This window comes from Corvus cornix, chromosome 5, assembly GCF_000738735.6.
Source record: "Corvus cornix cornix isolate S_Up_H32 chromosome 5, ASM73873v5, whole genome shotgun sequence".
NCBI classification, from domain to species: Eukaryota; Metazoa; Chordata; class Aves; order Passeriformes; family Corvidae; genus Corvus; species Corvus cornix.
The window spans coordinates 18,738,800-18,752,500 of NC_046335.1; the positions used below are offsets into that span (position 1 = coordinate 18,738,800).

The window sequence follows — 13,701 nt, forward strand, 5'->3', positions numbered from 1 at the left end:
AGTATGAAGTGCAAGGAATAAATTTAGAAGAAAGAAAATATGCAAGCTAGCTTACATAGTATATCCCCAAAGAGGATAACGAATATGAGCCCGCTTGGACTTACTGCTGATGTTCACGTGAACAAATCCTTATTTTAAGGGAGACTGACTCAGCAAAGCAAAAAGCTACAGCAAATGTCAGCGAAACAATTTTCTATGAACCAGCAAGGCATTAAAAAGAGTTTTTGTGTGTACGTGCAGCTAAAGGAACCAGCACTCCACCCCCACAGGTGCTCTTTCACTGGCTGTGGTCAGCAGGATCACTTGGGTGAGACTGGGGCCAGGCGCAGAGTAGCCCCGGCTGACCTGAGAGCTTGTCATAGCACAGTCAAATGCATGGAAGTGTTGATTTGCCAGCACCACTGTGACATTTGAAAAGTATGGCTGTGGTGTTGGAATTAACTGAAGGGAATATAATTATCTATGATATTTGTGTGTCTCCAGTTACTGTGCTATTTTGGTGTCAGCCGTAGAGCTGGGATAATGGCAGTGGCCCAAGCAGATACCATCTTGAGATGGTTCTTCTGAATATAGAAGGAGAAGTTTTTATATTTCTTTGTCTTCCTGAACTTTCACTTTTTATAACCTGGGGATACCAAATTGTGTCCCTAAGATTCACACTTAACATGAAAAAAGACAGAAAATAAATAAGAATTATGGAATTTATTTCATAGAGTCATTGGAGATATAGATCCACCTTGGCACATATTAACATAGGAGTTCAGGAAGTAGATTCAGACTATGAACTCCTGTAAGATGAAGCCCTAGAAATACTTTGTAAAGAATTCACTACCTAGATTTAGTACTTTTTCTTTCTCCTGCTTCATTTAATCAATTTTATAGGGAAGCTTTGACTAAAATTCTATCTGAATTGTAGGGTGAGGCTTTCATTCATTTGCATTTGAGAGCCTTTGACCAGTTAAATTTGGAGATACCAGAATTCACAAAACAAAATTAAAAGCAATTTGTGAACACCTTCATTTCCTCACAGCTTTAGTAAACAACTTCAACAGTTTTTCCACTAAATTCAACAGCACTGGTATCAGTCATGGGAAGAATTGTAAACCTGAATAACTGCCTTTAAGCTGTTAGCAATGCTATGTAATTTAAGAACAACAAGGTTTTGAGTGCATTAACTAATTTTCTGCTTTGTAGAAGCCTTAATAGCCCTTGCATGGGTAAATTAGGCATTTTCTTCAAACATTACCCTTCTATTTAAGAAGTTCCTATATATGAATAAAGCGTGCAACAGTAGCCAAATCCATCTGCTTGTTGAAGCTAGGATTCTTTTTTATAAAGAGAGTGCTTAGTCATTTGTAGCTGTTTATTGCATAGTTGCTTATTGACTATGATCCTGACTTACTTGAGAACTGTTTTTAAAAAGCAGATTCATTGCTAGAGTGTTTTCAAAGATACCTCACCTTTCTAAGGTAGTTCTGCACCTTTAGGATTTGAAATATTTAAAAGTCTGATGCCTGAGGTTTACAAATTGATGTAATCCTGACTTTTTGTTCTTGTTCTTTTGTTTTAAAGGGCAGACTGTTGTATAAATTTTTTGTTCAGGGATGCATATTTTTAGGATGAAGAAAAATACACCTTCAAAGGCATAAAGCCATACTAAAATCTAGGACCCACATTCTCTTATGATTCAACTACTGTATCTTCACTGAAGTAAAAAGAGGTGCTCCAGATTGTCAGAAGTGTGAAATGAGAACAGGATCCTTCCCTAACATGCATCACTGTGAATTTTAACACCATACATATGTCTAAAATCCAAAGAAATTCGTATCTATATTTGGCTTTGGAAGCACATGAAATTTGAGTGAGCAGTTTTCTTAACCAAGAATAAAAATAGCAGATAAAGATATCTAATGCTGACCAAAATCAAATAAAAATGGCATATGAATCAGTGAACAACTCATACTACGACCTCGTTGATTGATTCGTGAATAGTTTATGTTTACTCTCAAACTTCATATTAAGCAGAACTATTCCTGATTTTATGATGTTGCCTGCATTGAAAACGGTATATTCCCTGAGAGGTCTCTTTTGGGTCAAGTTTTTGCTATTGTGTTCATCAAATAAATTCACATTTGATACTATAGAATGAGATAAGGTAATCCACTGTAGCAGTATTAATGTTGCACCTCACCACCTGTAATTTGACTTCAGCTCTAAAGGTCACTACTGGTATTATTAAAAGAAAAGTGTATTGAAGTGTGTTGACCTAGGAAATGCCTAGACCAGCGTCACAGTAAGCCAGGAAGGGAGAAGCCTTTCTAAGGTCTAGTCTAATTGATTGGAAGTTATCAACTGTCCCACACAAAGGGAGAGCTCATGAACATTTCTCAGAGCAGAAATACTCATTGAGATCTTTAACAAAAAGCAGAAAAAGTCTGTGTTTCAAAGGAAATGAAATAGTCAGTGGGTCTGTCATGTCCTGAGTTTCCTACTCTCCATCTTTTTCCCTGTCTAAGATTGTGATGGCTATATTTTAGGTTTGGGCCCATGCCACTCATGATCTTGCTGATCCTTTCTTCTTTTATCTGATATCTCAAGCAACGAAGGACAACCACAAGAAGAAAGATGACTCTCTCCAGCTCCCTTTTCCTTGTGCCTGTAATATCTGCTTGAAAGATATGACATGGTTCTCAGGAAAGATCCATTTTCTATACGTATTAGCTAATCCCATTAAAAACTCCATGGAGTATTTTTCACTCAGGCACACAGAAGAGCAATTTTTCATTGTTTGGAGAGCTCCATCTGTATTGTTTTATTAAACAGAATGAAAAGGAACAATCAAGCTCACTTAAAGCACTTTCAACAAAAGATCTCACACATATGGAACCACAGACAAATCCCCCCATATGTCAGTCACTAAGTCCCAACAGGAACACTGATTTCACAGCAAGAATGGTGGTGGACTCTGGATGTCCCTTCTATCGCAGATTACTGCATGATTCTAAGATTGTATTTTGGTTTTCTTTGGTCCAGGCTATGATGCTTAAGACTGAACTTGGACCTCTCTGTTACTACAGGAAAAAAAAAAAATGTAGCCTCAAGAACAACTTCCTTAAATGAATCTAGTAACTTGCATGCTCAGGAATCACTGAGTAAATAAAAAGAGTAGGTGACATGAATCTACAAAACATAAGAAAAAAAGTGCATTTCATTTCACCATTAAAACTCACCTTCTTATCCTTGGAATTCCATGTAAAGACAATTAGTGGGCTAGCCAAGTAAATCAGATCTCAAGTCATAGTTTAGAATCTCAGAAATCACAGTGTACCGCCTGACTGTTGATGTAGCCTGGTGTCCCACCCTGACAGCACTGCATGGAAGCCATCCATTGGGTATGCTCTCACTGTTTTCAGGGTCTACCCTGGTCATCCAGGTTAAGAAAGTAAAAAAATAGAATATAAGGAGGTCTTTCTTTTCTTCTCTCCCTTCTTGACTATTTGGATAAGATTAGATGGGGCAATGTGAATGTCAGTGGTGACATCTTTCCTTGTTTGTCTACTTTGGATAATCATTAGTCCAGAGTTTGGCTTGACTTGGATTTGAACTCTGATTTTCACCTCTTGGTATGTTTTCAGCTGCCTCAGAAAGATGACAGGATAAGCGTAAAACTCTCCTACCAAGGACACAAGCAGACTACAGCTAGCACAAGGCATACACTGTGGCAGGAACAACCACAGCTGTTTCAGGAGCACTGAAAGCTCTCTTTTTTTGGGGTGGAGCTAACGAGAATTAACTTGGAGAGGGAGGAAAAAAAAAACTAAAGAGATACTACACTGTTGCAGCAATGATTTTTCCAGTTATGTTTTATAGACCAAACTACATTAGCCATTTCTCCAGTATTTGCATCTGTGAAAAATGAAGAAATAATTCATGAGTTCCAGGAAGAAGTTAGAAATGCATTTATAAATTTATTCATTAGAATTTTTCCACAGAGAACTTGTAACTCCATTTTGAAGACTTGACACATTAATAAAACTGCTGAAAGGTTAATCTCTGTGCCCAGTGTATTTCTCATATCATTATTTATGCCTTCTTAGTACAGTATCTTTGTAATCTTCCTAATTAAACTGTGGCTATGAATGCAAATTTTTATTTTGCTGTTGTGTATTTTAACAATGCTTAGCATCACTACATGTGTTAATTATGAGCAGAGCAACATCATTTTCTGGGTCTAGGGACTATTAAAAAGGGTATCAGTTGTAAGGGACACTGCAGATAGATGGAAATAGTGATTCTAGTCACTGTTCCCTACTGAGACAATGGCTTTGCTCTCATGTCACGTTCTTGTGACAGTGAGTAAGTACTGAAAGAATGAAATAAGCTCCAAATTTCTGTATAGCAAAAGCTGTATCTTGAACTTTGCTCTGAACTTCTGATCCCATAGAGATAATGTTCTTCCTAGTGCTGCTGAACTCCTAAGCTATAAGTAATGTCCAAAGAGCCATCTCTGCACTGTCTTTTCTCAAGAGAAAACTTTCTATTTTGTATCCATGAGTAAAAAGATAGCATCTGAGTACTACTTTTAAACACAGCTTAGGAATCAGCTGCTCTACTTCTCTACATATCTCTGACTATATTCTGAAGTACAAAGGAGAAGAAAATTGCCTTAGTACCTTTGAGGATATTGCCATTAGACACTAATGTTGCTCCTTTTGGCACAGTGCCATAGATAAAGAGAGACGGGCAGAAAATATCAACTTATCAAGGACCTCAGCAGAGTGAGATAATTATATACAACATATTTACATAAATTATTTCACCTGCTTGCTTCATTTCCTATTAAATAGCTCTGGTTACTCTTATCTCCTGGGGAGGGTCTTCTAGGGATCACCCTCATGAACTGTGATAGCATGCATTCAACATTAGCTCAGCATTAGCTCAACATTTAGCAACTAATAACACTGTAATTTCTGAATTGGGATTGAGAAAATGTGAGTTATGGCTCACAAAAAGTACAGTGTTGAAAGATTTTATGATTATTTAAAGGTATGACTTCTGAAAGTTGCCTGCTTTTTCACTGCTGTTCTATCTTTGCATAGTCACAGATTTCATAGGAAGATACCTGTTGCTCAGAGAGAGGGCCATGGGATCTTATGCTACAAATATTCTTTCTCCTCCGAGCCAAGAAATTTTAACCAATTTACAGCTCAGGGCTGTTGCTTCACTGGACAGCTGGTTGTATGTATTTATTTCAAGTCAGTGTCCTCTTTAATTTCCCTTTAAGTTCTCTCCCTTGGAGTAGCTCATTAATGGAGTAGTGGACAAAACCTGTTAGGTTTTACCCCCAGTGGCCCTAATTCTTAACTAAATATTGTCAGAAATAAGGATTGACTTGCCTGAAATAAACTGCAGCACAAAACTGGTGGTACAGAACGATAAGCTTACAGGTGCTTTACGGCATACTTTTAGTCCAGTGGACTATTTACTTTAATGACAGCAAGGGCAAGATCAGTGTTTTTGTATTTTCTGAAGTGAAATTATCTTAATATGCATAATCTTTACACAATTTTAGGAAATCTGTGTCCGCTTATTTATTTTTATTTTGCCTTTTTTTCCTTGATTTTTCTTGCAAGGCTTGAGTAAAATATATGTCAGGATCTTTTAAATCAAGACTGGGGGAGCAGAACTCCTGCAAAGTGTTAAATAGGTCTGCCACTGGTACAGAACTTTAAATGCTTGAAACAACATGAAATGCATGAAACAACAACAAGTTCCAGTAGTGATTAATAAGAATTCATGACTGATTTTTAGCTGGGATATCAGGGCTATAAGTACAGTCTTAGTACCTTAGTGACTCAGTAAATTAAGACACTTCAGCTTCCTCTTTATAATTTTTTTTTTTTTTTGGTGGCCTTTCTAACAATTTGTGGGCAGGTAATCTTCTGGATGCTACATATCCTTGTTCATGAAACTAAAAATAAGTTTGGTTGAACATAAAGTGTGAACCATTGCACTATGGTGTTTCAGCCACCCTTGCTTCCTATTTCCAACATCCAGATATACAGCCCTCCTTGGCAGAGTTATCAAGGTTCTTTTCTCTTAAGAGAGTTAATTTATACATATCAGATTTCCTCTAAGGGTGAGGCTTCTAAGTAGCACCCTGCTTTTTACATAACTAGGACTCTGGGAGTGGCTTTCTTCTGTACTCTTTGATACTGGCATACTGGCTTTCCTGGGCTGCCCTCTAATTTGGAGTGATTTTGGTGAGACGAGATTAAGGTCTGTCATGCCAGGGATTTGCATGAGCACTTCTTCATTCCATATGCGACACTTTGGTTTAACTTTTGATGGGAAAGTAGAATTCAGGGTGTCTGACCTATTTATCCCTTTTCTGTTCCTTTTTTTGAGATAAAATTGTCATACAGATTAATTGCATACAACAGAGTATGTGTGTTTGGTTACTGTGTCACTTTTGGTAAATCAAAGAGAAAAATCTTTTGTAATCAGCTAGCCCTTAACTTAATAACACTTTTGATAAATTGCTTGTATACAATAGGTTAACAAACTCAAACATTAAAGATTTCAGTTCGACACTGCTGGAATGAATCATACAGATGCAAAAGGCCAAATTTACAATTCTTTATCTGGAGTAAAGAAAAAAAAATCATATCAGTTTCAGAACCTGCACTGACTGAATAAAGAATTTCAAATCTGGCCTAAGGAAGTTAGAGATATGCTTGAAGCATAACTGTTCTTTACACCATTTACAATTCCTTTACCAGAGAGTTTTAGCACACTGTGGATCATTGTTTATTGTATACTACCATTAAGAAAGACCTCTTTATATTCCTTTTTTTTCCCCTTTCTTTTCCTAATTTATGCCCTTTTCTTGTAAATTTTCAGCTTCCCACATACACAACCCCCTTGCTGGATCTGCCACACTCCAAAACCTGAGTGACAACAGGCTTGACAACCTTTGGGGTGGTGAAAGATCTGGCGAGAGCAAGCCTCCCCAGCATGCTCATCAGGTTAGTAAGGATACTGTCATGAATGGCAGTGCCATATATTCTTGTCAGCCATAAGTGTAAAGTGATTGCAGCCAAACCTTTCCTCACAACAAAAGGAGGAAAGGCTGAAAAAACCTTCTTGAGATAGTGAGTTGAAAGATTATGATGCTTTCCAATTTATAAGAGAAGGCTCCCTACAAAGTACTTTTCAGGCATACCTGCTTCTTGTTTCTATCATTTGCACACTGTAAAGAGGCCTTACTGTGGCTGTAAATATAACCTATTTGAATTTTATAGTCTTTTACGCTGCTGGAACAGTGTGCTGAGGCTTTAGGGCAAACATGAAATAAAGCCAGCTTGTTCCATTAAGACCTTCATTCACCTATTTTAGGGATTTCCCTCTCAGAAAGATCATGGAGGTAAAACAACTTTACTGGGTAACCCTGACTGCACAAGGGAAATATCTACTTCAGTCTCCCCAGTGCTCAAGCACACCCTGTCTTCAGCAACTCTGCGTGTGTGTGTGGGTGTGTGGACACCTATGTCCCTCCTCTACCTTTAGGTGGCCAGCAAAAACAGAGACTGTCTCCAAGGGGATGATAGCAAAGTAGGTGTATCTGGCTCATTCATTGGAAAAAGGTGTGTGAATGCCAGCTGTGATACGGTGGAAGGAACAGGGAAACAGCTGTCAAGCTCAAGGTCAGCACCTCAGGAGCCGGAATCTACCAGCAGTTTCAGTTTATGCTGCTTTGTTAAAACAAAAACGCAGTCAGTCCTATTTCAGTTTGCATTAAAACATGCTCTTTACTTGCTGCAGAGGCAATAATCGTAATAACTATTGCAGATGAACATTTGTCATATTTGCTGTCCCTGTCATATCACACCACCATACATGACTAAACATCCTGAGGCTGAGGGAAAACAATAGTACCTCTCCACTTCCTTTGCACACCCTCATATTAGCCAGGTAAAACATGATTTCCACAGCTCCTTTTGATAGAAGTAACAGTAATCGTTGCCTATTTAAATCTGGTAGGTGAAGGACTCAAAGTTAAGTGACATTTTCTAGGTCAGAAAGAGATTCAGCCCCTGTATTTTCAATGGCAAGTCAGAGCCCTGACTTCTGCCTTGTGCTCCCACAGCTAAATTTTATCTCCTAGAGCTGAACAGTGGTGATGAATGTGCTGTGGAATTTGCTTTGAAAAACAAATATTTAACTTTCTACAGATCACTGAAGACCTGATAAAACTCTTGAGTGTCACCTAACCAATTTCCCTTCATTTTTAATTGAAAAATCTTTTTATTCTTTTAATCTAAAAGTGTGGTTCAAATAAAAATGGAAAGGCCATTTAAATTCTTTTCAAATATCATTCACGCAAATAGGATTCACAAAGTCAGAGTGTTCAGAGTGAGACTTTGAAGGAAAAAAAATCCTTTTAAAAGCATTAATTTCAAAAATAGGAGTCGCATTTATGATTAGTCAAGAGGGCCAACGCTTCCTTCTTGCTTCTGGGTGTGGAGAGGCCAGGAAAGCAGGGCTGGGCTGTGTGTGGGGGTGATGTGAGCAGCGTTGATATCCTGGGTGATGCTCCTCAGTGCACAGGCTGGTGGTGCAAATTCCATGGTGGGGAAGGGCAGAACAGGAGCCAAGTAAGCACTCCAGAGAGCAAGGTAGTGATATAGAGAGTTTGTTCCCAGGAAAGACATGGGAATGCTGCATGAGCTAATTCATCTAGTTCCATTCTCCAAAATGGGAGATTTGAGTCCACAAAAGGCATTTTAAAAATCATTTGAGTGCTAGGAAGTATTAGGAAAGGGACTGAGTATGAAAAGGAAAACATAATTGTACTACCATATATGTTGTTTAAGTGCCCATAGATTCAACATTTAATTAATTTCTGACCGTGTTAACCTAAAATGGGATATAGTAAAAAAGAAAAGTGCATTGAAAGGAGAGAAGGCTGATTAAGGAAACAAATTGTTTCTATATTAAGTATATACAAATAGATTAAGATTATACAATACAGAAAAGACACAAACAAGGAGGGAATTACAGACATCTAAAGCAGCATTATTTGCCTGGGGAAGGCATATTTATATGCAATGACTATTCACTGCTTCCCTAAATACAGGAAGCAATGGAAAACAAATTCAGTCATATAGCAGGCTCAAACAGAGCAACGTTTTGGTTTTTTCCTACATTAAAAAAGTATTAATTTGTGCAACTTGTTGCTAAAGTATTTGACAATGCCAAAAATTTGCATGAATTTAAAAACTCATTAAGCAGACTCAAAGAAGAACAATCTATGAAAGACTAATAAACATAAGTTAAAACCTGGTACTCAGGAAGATCTTGAACTTCAGATCAGAGGAAGCTGTTAGTTTGCACTAAGAAAGCAGGTTTTTAATAAATTTTCCTGTGTTTCTATACTGTTCTGTAAAGGAACTACTCTTGCATTTCCCTTGATCAATCCTGAAAGCAAGAAACAGGACTACATGTAAATTTTTTCTACCAACAAAATTAACTATTTTCTGGAGTTCAAAAAATCGAAACAAACATCCAAAATGTAGTGAAACTAAATATTTTGATTGTCAGAAAAATGTTGGCCAGGCTGCAGTGAATTAAGGTTAAAAAGAAACAGTAAAAAGGCAAACTACCTATTTACAAAACAGAAAATCTCATTTTCCTCCCACACTTATTCATATCTACTTGCAGTCTTTACAGGTAAGAACATACTGCTGGTAAGGATACTTAAACATATAATTACATAAAAAATATAGCAGGTAAAGTAGTAAAACAGGCAGAATCAGGTAATACAAAAGTTAGGCTTATTTTATATTGGACTATATTTAAAATTTTATTATGAGTTTTGGACCAGCTCCATTGAAAATATTAGAGAATCCCTTACTATTGTTTTTGTGATGTTTTACAGTAGGATTGTTATTCTTCTTGCCTTAGTTTGCTTAACTTTCACCATCCAGTCATCTAAAAGAACAATTTAAAATATGTATATTTTAATAGAACAAAGTGAGTGAATTTTTATTATGCTCTTCTCTGCAAAGAAATGATCTTTTCTGCTCATGCTTTGTAGCTAATTATATAATCTCCTTCAAATTCTTAGTAAGCATAAGCCAGCCTTTTCTAGTGATTGATACAGAACTACCCTGATCTATTAAACTGGGGCACACTTAGTCCTAATTATCATACCAAAAGTAATTGAATAAGAAAAAAAATTAAAGCACAAATCTTCAGAATGTGAGGAACAAAGCCGACTTTATTGCCTCTAAAGATGGTGTTCTAATTGTGCAAATTTGATTGCATATTACATCTGGAAAGTCCCAGTTATTATAGATCATATTTTACTAATATTACCACTTTTGTTTCAAAAAAATCTGGATGTTACACAGGTGTGACCACCCACCCTTAAGGGGAAGCAATTTTGTTAAACTGTCTGAAGCTAAATCAGCTGCAGTTGTAAAAAGTAGACAAGCTTTTACACAGAAACTGGTGCCTTTTTTTACTTAAAAACAAGCCTTTTCCTTTCTGTCTCAGAAAGCTGGACTATCATTCATTTCAATGACAAATCTTTCCTCTTCCTACGAAATCTTGATTTTTCCTAGACTTAAGCAATCATGTCTATGATCATGCTACTGAAATAAGGAGATCCTGAAAGACCAGCAGACTGAGAGATGACTGAGAAGTTGGAGCCATGGCTATTTGTCTAGGTAAGATATCCTTCTGTTAATAGTATGGAGAAGCAGTGATGATCTAGCACAGTCAGAACTGGATCTGCTTGCTCTGAGCAGCTGGGAGAGCAAAGGTGAAGTGTCAGCTATTTAGTGTAATTCCATGTGTTATAAAAATCCAGTGTCATGGGAGTGCTGCATTGCCTTGGCTTGTCAGACTGGTCCTTCTGTGGTACAGATTATGTCTGAGTCTGTCTGAGTTGGCTCGGTGTTTGAGATAAGGAAAGACTTTGAATCTTGTTAAAATCCCTTAAGAAACCAGACACCTGAACTGCAAACAGATGACATAAGCAGCAGCAGTCAATAATTTGGAAGTTTATCTCTCACTTGTACAATTCAGTGGGTGTTTAAACATTGATTTTCTCAAAATTAGAATCAGGCTCCCAGGTTCTAAATTAATTTTTAACTAATGTAGAGAAGGAAATGCTTCATTAAATTGCTGCTACTGTATTACTTGTCACAACACCAACACCACCTTCTGCTGTTGCAGAGGCCTCAGTTCAGCAGCCTCTCATTCTCCTAACTGCTTGAAATCAATAACACTATATTCAGTCCTCCAGAAAACAGTGAAAAGGCTGTTAGCCTAAACCTCATATAGGGCTAAAAGAAATGGAATCTTATGTGATCATTATTTACATTTAAGCGTAAAATAAGGGTTGAAAAATAGTCTTTTAATGCTGAAGTGTTAAAGATTTGTTGTTTACCTAGGACTTTGTGTCAGGAATTTCCATTGTTTCATGGACTCTCTGTGGACTCCAAGGCATATAAAATATTCTGACCTGCAGCCCGAGGTCAAAGCACGAACCTCTTCCTGAAGTTTTCAACTTTGCATGGAGCTGCTAGACTAGAATCTATTAATGTGATGTTCAGTTTACCCTCATTTTCCTTTCATTAAGGGAAATGGGGACATTCGGTAAATTTACCAGTCAGCTGTGCTTGATATTACTGGATCAGGTGAGGCAGTCACAAGTTTTGTGAAGTGCCCTCAATGCAAGAGCAATTAGAACCTGATAATCTTTTATTGTTCTTGTCACTTGCAGGGTTTTTTAAATATAATATGACAGAAACAAGTGCAGTGGGATGATTTTTATTATACCAAGATGATCTAGCATTGCTGTCAAGTTAAGTTATAGTTTTAAGAGGAAATCACCAAATTGTACATTTATGGTTCTGCTATGGTAAATCACACCATCATAATTCAGATAGAAACTCTATAATAATAATACTATCACCTCTATTTTTTCTATTAATTCTTCTATTTATCAATGAGCAGAGAAATAACAGCCAATGTATATCCAGTACACATAAGTGAGTTTGTATGTAGCTGCTACATATTCCTTTTAAAAGTAAAGCAGCATCTGTACAATCTGTTGCATGTTCCTATAGCTATAAATGGGCATGTGAAAGCAAACACAGTTGCATATCAACAGGTTAGGCCATCAGACTACTTTGACCCTTTGAGGTCAATGAAAATAATGTTAAGGATTTCAGTGAGCTTTACACTTACATTCTGGGTATTTGTACTTATTCACCACAGATGTGTATTTTGACTGCAATAGCAAATAAAAGTATTTACAGCTAAGGGTATCATCCTTAAGGCATGACTATATTGCTTTCACTTACTAACCAAAACTTGCTTGGTTTCATTCAGGAGGCTTTTACACAACTTCACTCTCATTGCAGTAAAATAAAAACAAAAATTTACTTAATTTTTTTTTTTGCCTCCTTACTTAATTTCAAAAAAGAATTTGGTGGGTCATGAATGGCTTCAATTAAGTAAAAATATGTTTAATTTGTGTAAGTGAATAATTTGAAACAATCAGGTTTAGAAATTTAAATTAACATAATGAACAGAAGAAAATGCCTCTTCTAATCATGATGTTGTTTTAGGTTGAATACATTTCATTGTTGACATTTGAATTTGTTACTGGTTGAAGTTTAAATCATAACAGCGAAGGCATATTTGTTTCAGGTTTAAATTTCTCTTTGCTTAATATAGCTGTCAAGTCAGAAAAATTCAGATAAGACAAATGACGTTTTTAAATAAAGAAATATTTTATAAGGTGGTTAAATTTCGTTTGTCTTAGCTTCAAAAAGGAATGGGTTATTTCAAATTTGCAAATTCATGAGCAACCAATTTTGTATCTGATTTGCTTCATTTGTAAAGGCAAGCTGAAGAAAACTATTTCTTGCTGATGTTCACAATAAACATACCCCCTGGTTTCCCAAACCATTGGAGATAATGGGTTGTAAAATCTATATTAAAGTACCTGATGAAGAAAGAGCTTTTCTTCTAGTTGTCTGTTTCACCTGATAACCTTTCTAAATGATCTGACAACAAGCAGGCTTAAATGCAAATTCTGTGTCTATTCAGAAGGATTCTCTTGACAGAGCTAAGAAATAGTACAGGTAAAAAAAAACTTGAGGGGATCATATTCAGTTGAAATGAATGATTCTTCCAAAACAGCATTTCTTATCTGGGGTGCAATTTGCAAAATTTCATTTGGAGAGGGAAAAAAGTCACTACAACGTTAAAAAATCTAATTTCACCATTTTCATAACAATTAAGTTTTGCTTTTGATTTTACTACTTGCATTTTCTATTTCTATTGTGGTTTTTTCCCCTACTCTGTAAATTACAGCACTTTAAAAAGTTTAACCAGGCACAGGAATTTTCCCTCTCTTATGTCACCCCTGTTGACATAAAACTTGTCTTCCTGGAGGGTTTGGAGTCTGAAAGATTTGTTATACGTTGAAAATTTTTCCCAAAATGGAACTTCCAGCTCTAAGAGTTGATTTGCTAAAAGTTCTTTACTGTTTGATTCAGATTTCATGTAAAAGAGTGATAATCTTGCAAGAGGTTGTCTCAAAGTGTCCAGTGCTGGGTGCACCTGCAGTAGAGGTGAGCAGACCAATGGAGGAGGTCATAGATATACATCTCAGGCAAT

The 13,701-nt window shown here is 36.6% G+C and overlaps 1 long non-coding RNA gene across 3 annotated transcripts in view; it reads left to right on the top strand.

Annotated features, from left to right (window-relative positions):
- The window catches only part of LOC104685736, a 34,068-nt gene that overhangs the window by 18,585 nt on the left and 1,782 nt on the right, over positions 1-13,701 (top strand). For all 3 annotated transcript variants that reach the window (XR_002043800.3, XR_002043802.3, XR_002043801.3), the window contains 3 exons: positions 6,904-7,028; positions 10,629-10,733; positions 11,463-13,701. The exon at positions 11,463-13,701 is cut by the window's right edge and continues 1,782 nt beyond it. This is a non-coding gene — a long non-coding RNA (uncharacterized LOC104685736). The remainder of the gene's footprint in view (positions 1-6,903; positions 7,029-10,628; positions 10,734-11,462) is intronic.